Here is a 19,254-nt window from a genome sequence, read left to right on the forward strand (position 1 = left end):
GATTGGTTTGTTAAAGTGTGCATGTCCTGTTTATACAACATAAAGGTGGGTGGGAGGGCCCAAGGACAATTCCATCTTGCACCTCTTTTTTTTCTTTGCATTATGTTCTATTTGGGGCCTAGTTTTTAAAAGTGCCATTCTGTCTGACACTGCAGTGCCACTCCTAGATGGGCCAGGTGTTTGTGCCGCCCACTTGTGTCGCTTATCTTAGTCATCCTGCGACCTCGGTGCAACCTTTTGGCCTAAAAACAATATTGTGAGGTGTTCAGAATAGACTGGAAATGAGTGGAAATGAATGTTATTGAGGTTAATAATACTATAGGAACAAAAATAAATAAATAAAATAATTCTGTGATTTTAGCTGTTTTTATAAAAATAAAAAAAAAGCAAAACCAAAACCTGAAAGGGTGGTTTTGGTAAAATCAATCCAGATCCAAAACCAAAACACAAAACCCGAAAAGTGTCCGCCGCACATCTCTAATTATGTCAGATGCAAAAATAAAAAAATGCAAAGTCTTCTTGAAAAACAAGGCATGGTGTGAGGGTCCTGCACACAAAAAGTGACTAACATTGACGCTGGAATGTGTTCAGTTTAAAAAGAGCCAAAATAGTCTGTGCACAGGAATGGGAAGAGAAAATCCAACCCCATCAGCAGTGAAAGGGTTAAGCACCCTGCTGATTGTCACTTCCTGCTCACATCTCATCCAAACAGTATGTTGCCTGTCTCTGCCTCACACCCCACAGGAAACCAGGAAACCAGCGCTGGTAGGAGCCTGAGAAAATTACGGTAAGCATTATCTATGTCTTCTAATATATGTCTCTAATAGAGATAACAGATGGGTCAGGATATCACCTTGGGGTGAGGGTCCGCTATAGAGGACAAAGGACTGAAGAAGTAGAGGACGGTTACATTTCTTAGTAAAACACTTTTTTTTTCTCTCAGAAACCATTTAACCTAAAGAATGTATTTGGGATGTGGTAGGACACCGGAGCTATGTGAGTAAGGCTGTGTACACAAGATGCGCCATACAGCCTGACATTGACTATTCAATGTGTCCGGAGCCTGGCCCCGCCATTATAGTCAATGTTGGGCTGCCTGCACAGTCTATTTTTCCTTGCGATGCCGATCCCGCAGACTATACATATGGTGCAATATGCACTATATTTTCTTACGATTTTGATTTAAAATCGATAGAAATATCGCACTGTGTGTACAAAGCCTAAATGGTAGACACTGTCCAGTTAGACAGTCAATATGGGCGACCCCATATGGTCGACATGCAATAGGTGGACATGGTCAAAAGGCCGACATGTAAATAGTCGACAAGTTCAATAGGTCGACACAAGTTTTTTTTTTGTTTTACATATTTGTCAACTTTTGCTTGATTTGCCATCTACGTGGAATATGATTGGAAAAAGTAGCCTGCCCGTGTGAGGGTACACGTTTGCACTAATTGTGGTCACGGGTGATGAAACATACAAAATGACATCCCAAAAAACGTAAAAAACTTGTGTCGACCTTTTCTGTACTTCACATTTTCATGTCAAACTATTGTACCCGTTGACCTTTTCTGCTGTCTACCTTTTTCATGTCAATCTTATGACCTGGTCGACCTTGTGTATGTTGACTATATGGGGTCGACCAATTGACTGTCTGTAGATCTATTACTGTATGTGAGTAAAGGACCTGTTTCCAGGGGCAGATTGGGATGGAAGACCAGCCTGGGAAATATCAGGAAGCAGCCCTAATGGGAAGCGGGGTCTGTAGAGTGGTGGTATACTCCCTCCTCATAGGGCCTGATTCTGAATCAGACGCAGTTGCGGCCATCCTTGTGTCTTTTGCTGTAGTTGCGTCCACTGGCGTGCGCAGCACATTTTATTAGGGGTGCACCGTCGGAGGGGTGTGTCTAGCATCGCCTTTTGGGCGTGTCTAGCACCATCTATTGATGGTCAACGCATATAAAATATCCACCTTTCTACCAAAACTAATAAAGCAGATGCATTGACAGATGTTGTGGGGTGCTCCAAACAAACACCCCTGATCGCACTCACTGCAATTACACTGCTCCTCCTCAGCCTGGTCTGGCTCTCCCTCTCTTTCCCCTGCAAGCTGCAGCAGCTTACTTACAAGTCAGTAACTAAACTGACACTGACAGTCACAGACTCGTACTGACGCTGCTGGAAAAACGAGTGATGTGTCCATGCTGCTGCCGGCCGTCTGCCTGTATTGAATTTGTCTTCCTAAGTGGAACGCTGGCTGCATGCTGCTCCTCATCAGTGGCTGGCATTGGCATAGCATAGAAGGAATGAGGTGAGCGTGTGGCGGGTGTGATGGGTGGGCGTGCGAGTAGCATGACATAATCACGTCACATCGCACTGTTTTTGTACATGGAGGTGGAGCTGGGAATTTGAAAGCCGGTGTCAGTGGCACCCTTGATTAACCCAGGCGTCCCGTCAGTATTGCAGTCCTGACAGGGTACAGGGTGCAGTGCAGAGGGTACAGTAACCAGCCTGCTCGGCTATCGCTGCATCAGGCATGTGAGATCGGGGTGCCAGATATTAGGGGGTGCCTGTGCGCACCAGGCACCCCCCCTGCGCACACCTATGGTTGCGTCTGTGATTTCCCTGGTGTACAGCCGTGCATCCAAATGTGCAATAATGAGACGCTCACTTTCAGTGTGTACAGACGCTACAATCATGCTTTGTGTACTCTTAAGCCCCACACACACTAGGTGATATTGTGAACAATGTCGCTCAGAAAGGGCTTTCTGAGCGACATTGTTCACAATATCGCCTAGTGTGTACACTCATTATTGTTAACGATGCGCGTTTCCGCACGTTGTTAATGACCCCCTCCCTCGTCTGAACATGTACAGACGAGGGAGGTCCTCATTAATGACAGACGTGCTGCAGATGCAGCATGAGTGTTGTTCCCCCGCCGTTGCTCCCCTCCTCGCTGACATTGGCAAGTGTGTATGCACTTACCGATGCTGGCACACTGCCGGATCCCCGCCGATGCCGATATCGGCATCGGCGGGGACTCGGCTAGTGTATACTAGGCTTAAGGCGCCACCATTGTAACTTTTACCAGCCCTATGCTATGTGCAGATCACCCGTCTGAGGGCCTAATTCAGACTGGATCACTGCAGCGGCAGTGATCGCAGTCTAAAGCCCTTTGCAGAGTGCACACGTGCACCCCGGGAGCCCGGTGAGATGCTAAAAGCATTTCAGGGTTGCGATCACCTGTGCCTGATTGACAGGCAGAAGTGGTCGCGGGAGGTGGCGTGCCAACTTCATTAGAACGCCGTTGGTCAGTGTCCCGCGGTGGGAGGGGGCAGTTGGGAGACTCCTGTCACTCGCTGACCTGCTTAGCAGAGCAGCAGTGAATACGCACAGTGTCTATTTACGGGGCACGAAAGTATTGGGGGCATGCCAGCAGCTCACAGAGCACTTGGCATGACCTCTAAGTGACGGGGGCGTGGCTAAAAAAATGGGGAGTGCCTCAGAAACGGGGGCATGGCTCACGATCGTGGTACTCCCACAAAAGCCACACCCCTTCTCATCTGGTCACACACCCTTTTTAGTTGCGCGTGGCTTAGCCACGCGAGAGACTCCCGCATTGCCTGCTTAAGATGTTGGAAGGTTATGTCAGTGATATATCTTGCGGTATTGTACAGGTTACACTGCATTTGTTGTATAGCCAAAATTAAACCTGTAGAAACAAATGCCCCCAGTAGTTGTGACCCGTCGCTGTGCCCCGTATTGCTTTGCCCCCAGTAGTTGTGCCCTCTGTTGCTGTGCTTCCTGTTGCTTTGTCCCCAGTAGATTTTGTTAGTAGCCGCTTACAAACACACACAAAAATAATAAAGAATACTTACCACTGCCCCGCTCCTGCTTCCCGACCAACCGCTGCTGCTGCTCCGTTTGGCCTCCCACAGCTCCTCTCTATGGGAGAAACGTCATGACATCTCTCCCATAGCAGCGCCGCACAGACACTAGAGGTCAATAATGACCTCTAGTGTCTGTCACTGGAGCCGGCTGCAGTGGACGCCCACACAGCCCACGACGTCTGCTGCAGCCGGGGAGCGGGGTGCGGGTAGGCGGCAGTGCCTGCGGGGTGACTGCGGCCATGCCCCCAGGCCGCCGCACCCCCAGGCCGCTGCGCCCCGGGCACAGGCACTGCTTACCCGCACCAAGAACCGCTCATGGTTAGAAGGGCGCTATTGGGGTGTGTTTCCAAACTGATAAAAGCAGCTGCCTGAATTAGGTTAGTCACGCCTAAAAATAGATACATACAAAAAACAATGGAAGCAGCGCTAAAACAGATGTATTGTCTATTAACTACACATTTCATTAAATTTAATTTAATTTGTGTCAAATACAGCAGGTTAAACATTAATTCAGGCATAATACACTGTAAACATGAAGCTTCTGGTCACCATATATATGCATACCATATCTCGCCTGTTCCAAATATTTCTCATAGGACAATGCAAATTAAGCATATGGACAATAGTAGTTTCTTAGGGCTGACGGCACAGTCTTCCAAAAATAAATCATATAGTAAACATAAAGATCCTGATAATGATGTATGTTTCATCTCAATATACAATAGTTGTCACTCGGATATTAGAGAAATGGTATAAAAAACTATAATATTATAAAACAGGATAGTTTGTTGGTTATTATTAATCCCAAAGAACCCTCTTTTTTTCTGTAGAAACAAGTCTCTTAAAAATGTATTTAACACCGAGTCATCTTAAAAGTATTGAAGAATATCCGGTCAATATATCTCCCAAAAAACTAAATTGGCTCACACAACAAAGTGCCAAAATAAAATGATTCTATAAGTGTGGAAAGAATGGTATCCGGACTCCAGGTCAACAGCAAAAAGGTCGACACACCTTAGGTCGATGCCAATTGGTCGACACACATTAGGTCGACATGGACAAAAGGTCGACATGAACAAGGTCGACATGGAAAAAGGTCAACATCAGTTTTTCAGGATTTTTTTCTTTTTTTGGAACCTTTTCATACTTAACGATCCACGTGGACTACGATTGGAACGGTAATCTGTGCCGAGCGAAGCGAAGGCACCATGCCCAAAGCATGGCGAGCGAAGCGAGCCATGCGAGGGGACGCGGTGCACTAATTAGGGTTCCCGGTCACTCTACGAAGAAAACGACACCAAAAAAACATAAAAAACTCATGTCGACCTTTTTCCATGTCGACCTTGTTCCTGTCGACCTTCTGTCCATGTCGACCTAAGGTGTGTCGACCAATTGGTGGCGACCTAAGGTGTGTCGACCTTTTTGCTGTCGACCCTGAGTCCCAGAGCCGGAAAGAATAGATGTTTTCTGCTGCACCAGGGGACTAGGTAACAAAGTGCCGCTGCTGCAGCTGGGACAATTTTCCTGGCCTGTAGGGCTGTAAGGGATAGCAGAGCCGACCGGTACAGCCGGCACACAGTGCGGCTATTTGGGCAGTTAACCACCAGTGTGCTACACCGGGAAGCTTCTCGCTTGGGGGAGGCAGGACCTCTGGCACCCAGTGCAGTGCCAGTTAACCCCTGGTATGCTAATCTGGGGGACTGTGTAAAATGAGCCGCTGGGGGCCGGTAGTTTTGCTCCTGCTGCCCCAGCATTACAGGGCTGAGTGGCCGCACACTGGGAGATGAGAAGAGCCAGCTTCCCATACCACCATAGGTGTGCGCAGGAGGGAGTTTCTGGTGCGCACAGGCACCCCCTAATGTCTGGCACCTCGATCTCACATGCCTGATGCAACGATCACCGAGCAGACAGATTACTGTCCCCTCTGCGCGGCACCCTGTCAGCGTCCTGCATTACTGACCAGACGACTGGGTTATTAAAGGATGCCACCACCCACCCGTCACACCCGCCACATGCCCACATCTCTCCTTCTATGCTATGCCAACGTCAGCCATTGATGAGGAGCAGCATGCAGCCAGTATTCCTCTTAGGAAGACAAATTCAATACTGGCAGGCGGCCGGCAGCAGCATTGACACGTCACTCGTTTTTCCAGCAGCAGCAGTAAGTAGTCTGCTACTGTCAGTGTCAGTGAGTGATTGACTTGTAAGTAAGCTGCTGCAGCTTGCAGGGGAAAGAGAGGGGGAGCCAGACCTGGCTGCGGAGGAGTAGTGTAATTGCAGTGCCTGCCATCAGGGGTGTTTGTTTGGTGCACACCACAACATCTGACAATACATCTGCTTTATTAGGATTGGCACAAGGGTGGATATTTTATATTGTGTTGATGTCAATAAATGATGCTAGACACGCCCAAAAGGCTTTGTTAGACACACCCCTCCGACGGTGCACCCCCTAATAAAATGTGCTGCGCACGCCTATGCATACCACTAGTGCAGAGACTGGAAAGCAAGGAGCACTCACAGCCCGGACTGTGGCTGTGCTGCTCAGGTTGCAATGGGATAAGTTAAACCCAGGTGTGCTGCACCTGGGGAAGTGCAAATGGAGAGCTCCAGCACTCCCAGGCTGCAGGGTTATGTAAGTGAATCCCAGTGCTAAGCCCTGAATAAATGCAAATATATAATTTGTTTTAAATATGTGGCAATAAAATAAAATACATCTGCATTGTTTCCTGGTGGGCTAGGGGTAATCCAGAGCTCTCTGGGCTGCTGGGCCCTCCCAGGGAAATGGAATGCCTTCCCATGCAGCCTCCTCCGTGCAAGGGGCATGGGAAGGTAGCTTCTCCTTTATGGCCAGAAAACTCTGCCAGCGGAACTTAGATGCGCACCTTGGAGCTCGGATTCAGGTTAGAAATGGTGAGCTGGGTCCCTTAGCAGCATCCTGGAAGTCAATTTTGGAAGGACCTTTTCCCTCACTCCAGACATGCTGGCACATGTGTTGTGACTATTATCCCAGGTGGGCTTAAGCACAGAGGAGTGACTACTGCCTACTGTCCATTCAGGACAATGATAAATGTGTACATGCACAAGGCATGCATGCAACATGCACTTAAGTTGATTGGGTAACAACCACAGGGAGGACCTACCCCATGTGGTATTGTGTATTGAATTAGGATAAAAAGGAGGCCTGCGAGCCTGGTTTTATGTATACCTTCTATGACATCAAGAAGAGTTGTACTGCTGTGAACATCTGTATGCTAATATACCCCCCAAGCAATACCTACAAAGGGAATGGGTGTTTGTTAAGATTTTTTGAGCAATAAACATCTTGCCTATAGTGCATCTATATCCTGCAACCAGCAGAATTGTGCAAAATACTATTCCATTCTCCGACTGTCCTGGAGTGAGTCCCAGCATCTCCGCCTTCTGCCAGCTACCATGCAGGACCTGGTCCATGGTGACTGACCAGTGGGGACCAGTCGACACCAGTGCATATGCATCAGGAGCAGTTCCAAGTGCCAATCGAAGGAACCTGGTGGTGGCAGGAATGTGCAGTGGGTGGAGTCAGTAACAGGTGGTTACTGATGGTAAAAGGCAATGCCCTATTGGCCCAGATCCTGTGGGATCAAACAAGTCTGTGATTGCTTGGCGCAGGCAGCAAGGCGCACCTGCTCACATGTAGTAAGGAGTATATCTGCAGGAACACATCTCCAATACACATATGGGACCCCTTAGGGCAGCGTTTTTCAACCGCTGTGCCGCGGCACACTAGTGTGCCGCCAGCGGTTGTCAGGTGTGCCGCAGCCCGCCGCCTGCCACCCACCAGACATGGTTTACACAGTGCTATGCCGCCCGCCCGCTTACAGCCAACAGTGCTCCGCTGCCGCCCTCGTCCTCCCAGAGATACCTAGGTCCGTCTGCCGTCGGGCTCAGGCAGCGTATTCAGCACTTCCGCGACTTGGCTATGACCTATGGTGACGTGCTGTGACACATAGGTCACACACGCCACACCTCATTCCCGCCCGCCTGCTGGTGTGTGCTGCCTGCGGACCAAGAATAAACAGGACTGCAGGTTACCATTACCTTGGGGGCAGTGTGTTCTATTACAGGGGAGGGGGGCAGTGTGTACTATTACAGGGGAGCGGAGGCAGTTTGTACTATTACAGGGGAGGGGGGGCAGTGTGTACTATTACAGGGGAGGGGGGGCAGTGTGTACTATTACAGGGGAGGGGGGCAGTGTGTACTATTACAGGGGAGCGGAGGCAGTGTGTACTATTACAGGGGAGGGGGAGCAGTGTGTACTATTACAGGGGAGGGGGGGGCAGTGTGTACTATTACAGGGGAGGGGGGCAGTGTGTACTATTACAGGGGAGGGGGGGGAGTGTTTACTATTACAGGGGAGGGGGGGCAGTGTGTTTGATTTATATCTGTGGGGGGCAATGTATTTGATAATGGGGGCCAATGTGTTCAATAACTGGGGGCCAATGTGTTTGTTAACTGTGGGGGCCACCGATCTTGAAATCTGTGGGGGCCAGTGTGTATGTTTTTTGTTTTTTTTCCCGTTGGAGGCAGAAAGCGTGCCTTGGCAACGTCTTGTTAAGTGTGCCGCGAGTCAAAAAAGGTTGAAAATCACTGCCTTAGGGGGACGGAACAATTTAATGTTTGACATATACATGAAAAGACTGCATATGGGAGAGGGGTCTGGGACTGTGGGTCGACAGCACAAAGGTCGACACACTTTAGGTTGACACCAATTGGTCGACACACCGTAGGTCGACATGGACAAAAGGTCAACATGGACAAAAGGTCGACAGGAACAAGGTCGACATGAGTTTTTTATGTTTTTTGGGTGTCGTTTCCTTCGTAGAGTTACCGGGAACCCCAATTAGTGCACAGCGTCCCCTCACATGGCTCGCTTGCCATGCTTCGGGCATGGTGCCTTCGCTCCGCTACCGCTTCGCTCGGCACACTTTACCGTTCCAATCGTAGTCCACGTGGATCGTTAAGTATGAAAAGATTCAAAAAAAGAAAAAAATCGTGAAAAACTCATGTCGACCTTTTGTCCATGTCGACCTTGTCCATGTCGACCTTTTGTCCATGTCGACCTTTTGTCCATGTCGACCTAAGGCGTGTCGACCAATTGGCGTTGACCTAAAGTGTGTCGACCTTTGTGCTGTCGACCTGGAGTCCGGATACCATGGGAGAGCACCATGAAATTCTGAGGTTTCTCTTTCAGGAAAGTTTTTACTACATCTCCTCACTGCAAGATGTTAACTTATGTGATGCAGGTGACATCTTGTGTATCTGAGATTATCCATTAACTATCACCTAACAACTGTTGGATGATCTGTTATACAGTATTACTTCTGTAACCTTAGTCATTGACCAATTATGCAGATGAGGATACATTCAGCTAACCCATCAACCAGAGACTATAACCATGAGTGGGACAGAAAGACAGACACGACCCTACTTATGACAGAAATGTGACCACTTACATTTCTCTGACGTCCTAGTGGATGCTGGGGACTCCGTAAGGACCATGGGGAATAGCGGCTCCGCAGGAGACTGGGCACAAATAGAAAGCTTTAGGACTACCTGGTGTGCACTGGCTCCTCCCCCTATGACCCTCCTCCAAGCCTCAGTTAGATTTTTGTGCCCGGCCGAGAAGGGTGCAAACTACGGGGCTCTCCTGAGCTTCTTAGAAAGAAAGTTAGTTTAGGTTTTTTATTTTCAGTGAGACCTGCTGGCAACAGGCTCACTGCTACGAGGGACTAAGGGGAGAAGAAGCGAACCTGCCTGCTTGCAGCCAGCTTGGGCTTCTTAGGCTACTGGACACCATTAGCTCCAGAGGGATCGAACACAGGCCCAGCCTCGGAGTCCGGTCCCGGAGCCGCGCCGCCGGCCCCCTTACAGAGCCAGAAGCAAGAAGTGGTCCAGAAAATCGGCGGCAGAAGACATCAGTCTTCACCAAGGTAGCGCACAGCACTGCAGCTGTGCGCCATTGCTCCTCATGCACACCTCACACTGCGGTCACTGATGGGTGCAGGGCGCTGGGGGGGGGGGGCGCCCTGAGCAGCAATACTGACACCTTGGCTGGCAAACTGGCACCACATATAGCCCCAGAGGCTATATAGGTGCTTTTTAACCCCTGCCAGAATCCATAAAAATGCGGGAGAAAAGTCAATGAAAAAGGGGCGGAGCTATCTCCCTCAGCACACTGGCGCCATTTTTCCCTCACAGCTCCGTTGGAGGGAAGCTCCCTGGCTCTCCCCTGCAGTTAATACACTACAGAAAGGGTTAAAAAGAGAGTGGGGGCACTTTTTAGGCGCAGTATACAATATATATATGCAGCTATAAGGGAAAACACTTTTTATAGGTGATATCCCTGTGACATATAGCGCCCTGGTGTGTGCTGGCATACTCTCACTCTGTCTCCCCAAAGGGCTTTGTGGGGTCCTGTCCTCTGTCAGAGCATTCCCTGTGTGTGTGCTGTGTGTCAGTACGGCTGTGTCGACATGTATGTGGAGGATAATGATTTGGAGGCGGAGCGAATGCCTGTAAATATGTTGTCACCCCCTGCGGGGTCGACACCGGTGTGGTTGGACTTATGGAAGGATTACGTGAAAGTGTCAACTCCTTACACAAAAGGTCGACGACACAGAACAGCCGGCCACTCAGCTTGGGCCTGTTCCAGCGTCTCAAATGTCATAGGGGGCTCTAAAAACGCCCGCTACCTCAGATGGCAGACACAGATGTCGACACGGATACCGACTCCAGTGTCGACGACGATGAGACTAGCGTACCCTCCAAATAGGTCCACCCGTTACATGATTGAGGCAATGAAAAATGTATTACACATTTATGATAATACCCCAGGTACCACATAAAAGGGTATTGTGTTTGGTGAGAGAAAACTATTAGTAGTTTTTCCTGCATCTGAGGAATTAAATGAGGTGTGTGAGGAAGCGTGGTCTTCCCCCGGTAGGAAATTGATCATTTCTAAACGGTTATTGGCAGCGTACCCTTTCCCGCCAGAGGATAGGTCACGTGGGGAAACACCCCATAGGGTAGATACAGCGCTTACACGCTTATCAGAAAAGGTGGCACTACCGTCTCCGGATACGGCCGCCCTGAAGGAACCTGCTGATAGAAAGCAGGAGGTTACCCTAAAAGATATAGTCACACACTCGGGCATTATATTGCGACAAGCCATTGCTTCGGCATGGTTGTGCAGTGCTCCCGCTGCGTGGTCAGATTCCCTGTCGGAAAATAACTATGGATAGGGACAATATTTTGCTGACAATAGAGCATATAAAAGACGTGGTCTTATACATGCGTGATGCACATAGGGATATTGGCCGGCTGGCATCAAAAATAAGCGCTGGGTCCATTGCCGCCAGACGGGTGTTATGGACTCGGCAATGGTCAGGCGATGCCAACTTGAATCGGCACATGGAAGTTTGCCCTATAAGGGGGTAAAACTGTTTGGGGATGGTTTTTTCAGACCTCCTTTCCACAGCTACTGCTGGGAAATCGACTTTGTTGCCACAGGTTATCCCACAACAAAAGAAAGCACCGTATCATCAAGTACAGTCCTTTCGACCCCAGAAAAGCAAGAGGGCTCATCCTTTTTGCCGAGAGGCAAAGGTAGAGGAAAAAGCTGCAGCACACAGCTAGTTCCCAAGAGCAGAAGTCCTCCCTGCCTCCGGTGAGCCCACAGCATGACGCTGGGGCTGCTCAGGCGGACCAGGGTACGGTGGGGGCCCGTCTCAGAAATTTCAGCGCCCAGTGGGCTCTCTCACATTGATCCCTGGGTCCTTCAAGTAGTATCTCAGGGGTACAGGCTGGAGTTCGAGACGTTCTTCCCCCCGCTGTTTCCTAAAATCTGCCTTACCGGCACCTCCCTCTGCCAGGGAGGCGGTGTTGATGGCTATTCAACACTATAATCACAACAAGTGATTGTCAAGGTGCCCCTCCTTCAGCAAGGAAGGGGTTACTATTCCACAATGGTTGTGGTACCGAAACAGAACGGTTCGGTGAGACCCATCTTAAAATTAAAATACTTGAATTTTTTATATCAGAAGATTCAAGTTCAAGATGGAATCACTCAGGGCGGTTATTACGAGCCTGGACGAGGGGGATTACAGGGTCTCCCTGGACATCAGGAATGCGTACCTGCATGTCCCCATTTACCCTCCTCACCAGGAGTACCTCAGAGGTGTGGTACAGGACTGTCACTATCAGTTCCAGACGCTGCCGTTGGAGTTGTCCACGGCACCGAAGGTCTTTACCAAGGTAATGACCAAAATGATGATACTCCTTCGCAAGAAGGAAGTTTTTGTTATCCCGTACTTAAATGATCTCCTGATAAAGGCGAGGTCCAAAGAACAGTAGGTAGTGGGGGTAGCACTCTCTCGGGAAGTGCTACAACAGCACGGCTGGATTCTCAATATTCCAAAGTCACAGCTGGTCCCGACGACGCGTCTTCTGTTCCTGGGAATGATTCTGGACACAGACCAGAAAAGAGTGTTTCTTCCAGTGGAAAAAGCCGAGGAGTTGTCATCTCTAGTCAGAGACATCCTAAAACCAGGACAGGTGTCGGTACATCAATGCACACGAGTCCTGGGAAAAATGGTAGCTTCGTACGAAGCATAATTCCATTCGGAAGGTTCCACGCAAGGACGTTCCAGTGGGACCTGTGGGACAAATGGTCCGGGTCCCATCTACAGATACAACAGCGGATAACCCTGTCAGCAAGAAACAGGGTGTCGCTGCTGTGGTGGCTGCAGAGGGCTCATCTACTAGCGGGCCGCAGATTCGGAATACAGGACTGGGTCCTGGTGTTCACGGATGCCAGCCTTCGGGGCTGGGGTGCAGTCACACAGGGAAGAAATTTCCAAGGAAATTTCGCTTCACATAAATATTCTGGAGCTAAGGGCCATTTACAATGCCCTAAGTCAAGCAAGGCCCCTGCTTCAGAACCAGCCGGTACTGATCCAATCAGACAACATCACGGTGGTCGCCCACGTAAACAGACAGGGCGGCACAAGAAGCAGGAGGGCGATGGCAGAAGCTGCAAGGATTCTCCGATGGGCGGAAAATCATGTGATAGCACTGTCAGCAGTGTTTATTCCGGGAGTGGACAACTGGGAAGCAGACTTCCTCAGCAGGCACGACCTCCACCCGGGAGAGTGGGGACTTCACCCCGAAGTCTTCCACATGATTGTAAACCGTTGGGAACAACCAAAGGTGGACATGATGGCGTCCCGCCTCAACAAAAAACTAAAAAGATATTGCGCCAGGTCAAGGGACCCTCAGGCGATAGCCGTGGACGCTCTGGTGACGCCGTGGGTGTACCAGTCGGTTTATGTGTTCCCTCCTTTGCCTCTCATACCCAAGGTACTGAGAATTATAAGACGGAGAGGAGTAAGAACTATACTCGTGGCTCCGGATTGGCCATGAAGGGCTTGGTACCCGGAACTTCAAGAGATGCTCAAAGAGGACCCATGGCCTCTACCTCTAAGACGGGACCTGCTCCAGCAGGGACCCTGTCTGTTCCAAGACTTACCATGGCTGCATTTGACGGCATGGCGGTTGAACGCCGGATCCTGAAGGAAAAAGGCATTCCGGAGGAAGTCATCCCTACCCTGATCAAAGCCAGGAAGGATGTAACCGCAAAGCATTATCACCGCATTTGGCGAAAATATGTTGCGTGCTGTGAGGCCAGGAAGGCCCCGACGGAGGAATTTCAACTGGGTCGATTCCTGCATTTCCTGCAAACAGGAGTGTCTATGGGCCTCATATTGGGATCCATTAAGGTTCAGATTTCGGCCCTGTCGATTTTCTTCCAGAAAGAACTGGCTTCAGTTCCTGAAGTTCAGACGTTTGTCAAGGGAGTGCTGCATATACAGCCTCCTTTTGTGCCTCCAGTGGCACCTTGGGATCTCAATGTAGTTTTGGGGTTCCTCAAATCACATTGGTTTGAACCACTTAAAACTGTGGATTTAAAATATCTCACGTGGAAAGTGGTCATGCTGTTGGCCCTGGCTTCGGCCAGGCGTGTGTCAGAATTGGCGGCTTTATCCTGTAAAAGCCCTTATCTGATTTTTCATACGGACAGGGCAGAATTGAGGACTCGTCCTCAGTTTCTCCTTAAGGTGGTTTCAGCGTTTCACCTGAACAAACCTATTGTGGTGCCTGCGGCTACGAAGGACTTGGAGAACTCCAAGTTGCTGGACGTTGTCAGGGCCCTAAAAATATATGTTTCCAGGACGGCTGGAGTCAGAAAATCTGACTCGCTGTTTATCCTGTATGCACCCAACAAGCTGGGTTCTCCTGCTTCTAAGCAGACTATTGCTCGCTGGATTTGTAGTACAATTCAGCTTGCGCATTCTGTGGCAGGACTGCCACATCCAAAATCTGTAAAAGCCCACTCCACAAGGAAGGTGGGCTCATCTTGGGCGGCTGCCCGAGGGGTCTCGGCTTTACAACTTTGCCGAGCTGCAACTTGGTCAGGGTCAAATACCTTTGTAAAATTTTACAAATTTGACACCCTGGCTGAGGAGGACCTTGAGTTTTCTCATTCGGTGCTGCAGAATCATCCGCACTCTCCCGCCCGTTTGGGAGCTTTGGTATAATCCCCATGGTCCTTACGGAGTCCCCAGCATCCACTAGGACGTCAGAGAAAATAAGAATTTACTCACCGGTAATTCTATTTCTCGTAGTCCGTAGTGGATGCTGGGCGCCCATCCCAAGTGCGGATTGTCTGCAATACTTGTACATAATTATCGTTAACTAATCGGGTTATTGTTGTGAGCCATCTATTCAGAGGCTCCTCTGTGTCATGCTGTTAACTGGGTTTCATATCACCAGTTGTACGGTGTGATTGGTGTGGCTGGTATGAGTCTTACCCGGGATTCAAAATCCTTCCTTATTGTGTCAGCTCTTCCGGGCACAGTGTCCTAACTGAGGCTTGGAGGAGGGTCATAGGGGGAGGAGCCAGTGCACACCAGGTAGTCCTAAAGCTTTCTATTTGTGCCCAGTCTCCTGCGGAGCCGCTTTTCCCCATGGTACTTACGGAGTCCCCAGCATCCACTACGGACTACGAGAAATAGAATTACCGGTGAGTAAATTCTTATTATTTGTCCCACAGATCAAATGAGGCTGATTCTGATTGGCACACAGCTGCATCTATTGGCGCTACAAACTATTTCCCTGCTGTACATCCGTGCTCCCAAATGTGCAAGAACTGAGACGGCCACTGTTAGTGCCCGTGCATGAGGTAATACCGATTGGTGTGTCCTTGTACACCATCATCGAAACCTACACCAGCCCTATGGCAAATGACGTCTCGCAGCCTCCTATGGCTGCGGCTGTGCGTCGGGGAATGCAGCCGGTTGCATTAGCATGCTACCATCACTTCCATAACACAACCACTGATATTACCATTTTTTCCTGCATTACTAGCCCCCTCCCAGTCACCACCCATCACTTTACTGCAACATTCCTGATCCCACCTTTCCTGATAGCAGCAGCACTTTATGTGCACACTCAGGATGACACATGTGCCGTAGGGGTTCTAACACATTTTCACGTATACACACACTTTAAAAAAATCACTCATTGGGGGTAATTCAGCGGCAGCAATCGCAGTCTGAATTCCTTTGTGGAGTGCGCCTGCACTGCACGTGCACACATCCTGGGAGCCCAGTGAGATGCTTAAAGTATCTCAGGGCTGCGATCGCCTCTGCCTGATTGACAGGCAGAGGCGGTCGCGTGGTAGGAGGGGGCGTACCAATGGCGATAGAATGCTGTTGGCAGGGCGCGGTCCAGACATGGTACGGACATGCCTGCATTGTCCGGACTGCGCCCCGCCAACGGCGTTCTAGGGGTAGGCTGCGGCGGCTGCATGGCTAAGCGGGTGCAAAGGCCACTCTGCGATGCTTTTGTATGCTTGCATGGGGGGGGGGGGGGATAAGGGCCTGACATGCAAGGCGGACCAGCCCTGTGCTGGGTGTCCCCCCGCATGTCAGACAAACTGATCGTAGATGTGCTAAATTTAGCACGTCTACGATCAGATCTGAATTAGGCCCAATATGTGTACATCCGTGTCAGCTGCTCTTATCCAGGCCCAGTGTGTTCAATGTAATATTATGTATCCATAATTATCTTCTGTTGCAGATTTATCTGGCTGAGGACAGCACAGCATTTGAGCCTACACTTCCAGTGACCCCGTGGAAAGAAGAACCGGTGTGTAATTAATTGTCCATAGAAACATGGATGTAATAATGATGCCAGAGTTCTGGGAAGCATGTTGGCCTCTGAAGATCATATGGGAGCGCATTAACCATGCATACAGTTCAGATACTCCTCCTAAGGACTGGGGACTTCAAAAAGGGGACTCTGGCATCCAAACCTGGGTTTTCCCATCTAACAATGAAAAATACACCGTCGCTTGGGATTCTGTCTGCTCCTATTGGCAGGTGAACACTCCGTTTGGACAAAGTTTATATTTTGCAGGACCTCTGTTCATCAACAAAGAAAGGACTGGTCTAGCTGTACCCCCGTTATTTAATGTCAATGTGTCAGATACATTGATACCGGCCTTGTCTTCAATGGTGATAGAGCAAATGCATAACATTAAGCGTTTTGTGGTTAAGCCATACAACAGCAACACATCATGAGGCACAAACTATGGACCTGGTTCTGATTTGGGAGTAAAGCAAAAAAATAGCAAGTAACGATGTATTTGGAACAAAGCCACATAATATCTATCCAAGCCTTTGAGTTCTGAAAACTGGAGACCTGCTGGCGGTAGTAGACCTACAGTGTACGCTGCTGCCAGGTATCTGGCCCTAGGAAGATCACCACCTGACCCCGGTCCACCCCACAACAGCAGAAGACCATTAGAAGAATAGTGTTACATTATATGATGCATGGATAGGACACATAGGTGTAAATTTACTAAGATGGGAGTTCTATTTAAGATGGGATGTTGTCCATAGCAACCAATCAGATTCCAGGTATTATCTTCTAGACGGTGCTAGATAAATGAGAGGTAGAATCTTAACTAGAACTCCCATCTTATTAAATTTACCCCACAGATGTTAATGGGAGGTAAGCAATAATCTTTATATTGACTACGATACTGAAGGCACTGAGGGTAGAGCTGTTAATGCAATAATAATATAAAGTGTGATAATGGTGACAATGGGGGTCATTCCGAGTTGATCGTAGCCCTGCCAAATTTTGCAGGGCTCCGATCATGTCCATAGACATGCGGGGAGACGGTGCTTTTGCACTTTAGGAGTAGCTCCCGGCCCCGTCATTCCCAGGCCCGAAGTGGCTGTGTGTGATGTCACACAGCCACTGCAGCCCGCCCCTCCCCCCCCCCCCCCACCCCACGCACGGTCCAGCCACGCCTGCGTTGGCCGGACCGGTCCCACGAAATTCCGCCGTTTCGTCCCCCCCCCTTAACGACCACCTCTGACTGGCAATCAGGCAGAGGCGATTGTACCGCAGCTACGGCCTTTGGCTGTCTGGCATGCGCCGGCGCACTGTGGCACCGACGCATGTGCAGTTCTGACCCAATCGCACCGCTGCGATAAACTGCAGCATGCAATCGGGTCAGAATGACCCCCAATGTCATTCAACCAATATATGTTTTTGAAATAAGATGAAGAATATACTGTATGCATCGATATTCCTATTAAGTTATTCTTTGTGTAATATAGAAATAGGTTATTTGAGTCAGCTTGATGCGTTTATATTTACTGCCATCTCCTGAGCTACTGCAGAACCTTATCTCCTGTGCAGCAGATGGCTGCTATCTGATCCTGGATGACAAGCAGTGTTGGACTGGGTCTCGAAAGGCCCACCAGGGAATGCAGCAGTAGGGGCTAAGCTTAAGGGGTGTAGTCAGTCACCAAAGGGGGTGTGGCCAGCCACTACAGAGGGACTTGGACAACTACTAGAGAGGACATGCAAAGAACAGGGCCCCTTTATAAAGGAGGGAGCAGGGGTGTTTCAGGACCACCCACTTTGATTGGCAAGAGGGCAAATCTTTTTGTAATTTCCATGTAAACAAAGCAAGCACCCAAGTTCATCTGTGTTCCTGCTCCCCCACGTTACTGATCACTAGAGGAGGGAGTGGGACCCTCAGGCAGGGGTGCCCACCAGGGATTGCGCTTGTGGCCCATTCTGGCCCTGATGGCAATTGTAGAAATATTTAATAAGAAAGACGAAGCTGAGAGACACCAGAGACCCAACAGACTCAAAGCTCCTGCTTCTTTTTGGTAATGCCGCATACCGGGAAAAGAGCGAGGTTGGGACCAATCACACACTTACAAGTTTGGCAGACGTTTCTCAGGGCAAATAACAACTGTATCCTTTCACTTTCATTGCTTAACTCTTGTTTGCCTATGAATACTTTAACTGTTATTGAATTGCAAATGTGTGAGCTTTAGGATTGCACTCAGAGGTTTTGGCCTGAAGCTTATGTGCATGTAGTTGGCCATGCTGCGTCATATATAGGATGGTTGCTAATACTGTATGCTTTTTTTTAAGAATTAAACTTCTTCAAAACTTTTTTTTGTGGGGGGGATTAGACAATAAGTTATTATGCTTTACTCGCTGCTATTGCCCTTGTTTTGCCCTCAATAGATCGGAGCAGATACTTTTTCTGAGCATGCAATGTACTTATCGCCAAATGCCCCCTGTACAATACCATGCCTGGTGTCATAATGGGGGTCATTCCGAGTTGTTCGCTCGTTATTTTTTTGTCGCAACGGAGCGATTAGTCACTAATGCGCATGCGCAATGTCCGCAGTGCGACTGCGCCAAGTAAATTTGCTATGCAGTTAGGTATTTTACTCACGGCATTACGAGGTTTTTTCTTCGTTCTGGTGATCGTAATGTGATTGACAGGAAGTGGGTGTTTCTGGGCGGAAACAGGCCGTTTTATGGGTGTGTGCGAAAAAACGCTGCAGTTTCTGGGAAAAACGCGGGAGTGGCTGAAGAAACGGAGGAGTGTCTGGGCGAACGCTGGGTGTGTTTGTGACGTCAAACCAGGAACGACAAGCACTGAACTGATCGCAGATGCCGAGTAAGTGTGGAGCTACTCAGAAACTGCTAAGCAGTGTCTATTCGCAATTTTGCTAATCTTTTGTTCGCAATTTTACTATGCTAAGATTCACTCCCAGTAGGCGGCGGCTTAGCGTGTGCAAAGCTGCTAAAAGCAGCTTGCGAGCGAACAACTCGGAATGAGGGCCAATGTTCCCACAGCACCCAAATGAGCAGTTCATTACACTATTGTACACTACTTTCCTACCTATGGGGGTCATTCCGAGTTGTTCGCTCTGTATTTTTT

The 19,254-nt window shown here is 49.2% G+C and overlaps 1 long non-coding RNA gene across 1 annotated transcript; it reads left to right on the top strand.

Annotated features, from left to right (window-relative positions):
• Positions 1-704: 704 nt before the first annotated feature.
• On the top strand, positions 705-17,587 carry LOC134943341 (uncharacterized). The gene is made up of 3 exons (XR_010181479.1): positions 705-787; positions 15,040-15,168; positions 16,068-17,587. It is a non-coding gene; the product is annotated as an uncharacterized LOC134943341 (long non-coding RNA).
• The last annotated feature ends 1,667 nt before the right edge of the window (positions 17,588-19,254 follow it).

The sequence above is a fragment of the Pseudophryne corroboree genome, chromosome 7 (genome assembly GCF_028390025.1).
Source record: "Pseudophryne corroboree isolate aPseCor3 chromosome 7, aPseCor3.hap2, whole genome shotgun sequence".
NCBI lineage: Eukaryota > Metazoa > Chordata > Amphibia > Anura > Myobatrachidae > Pseudophryne > Pseudophryne corroboree.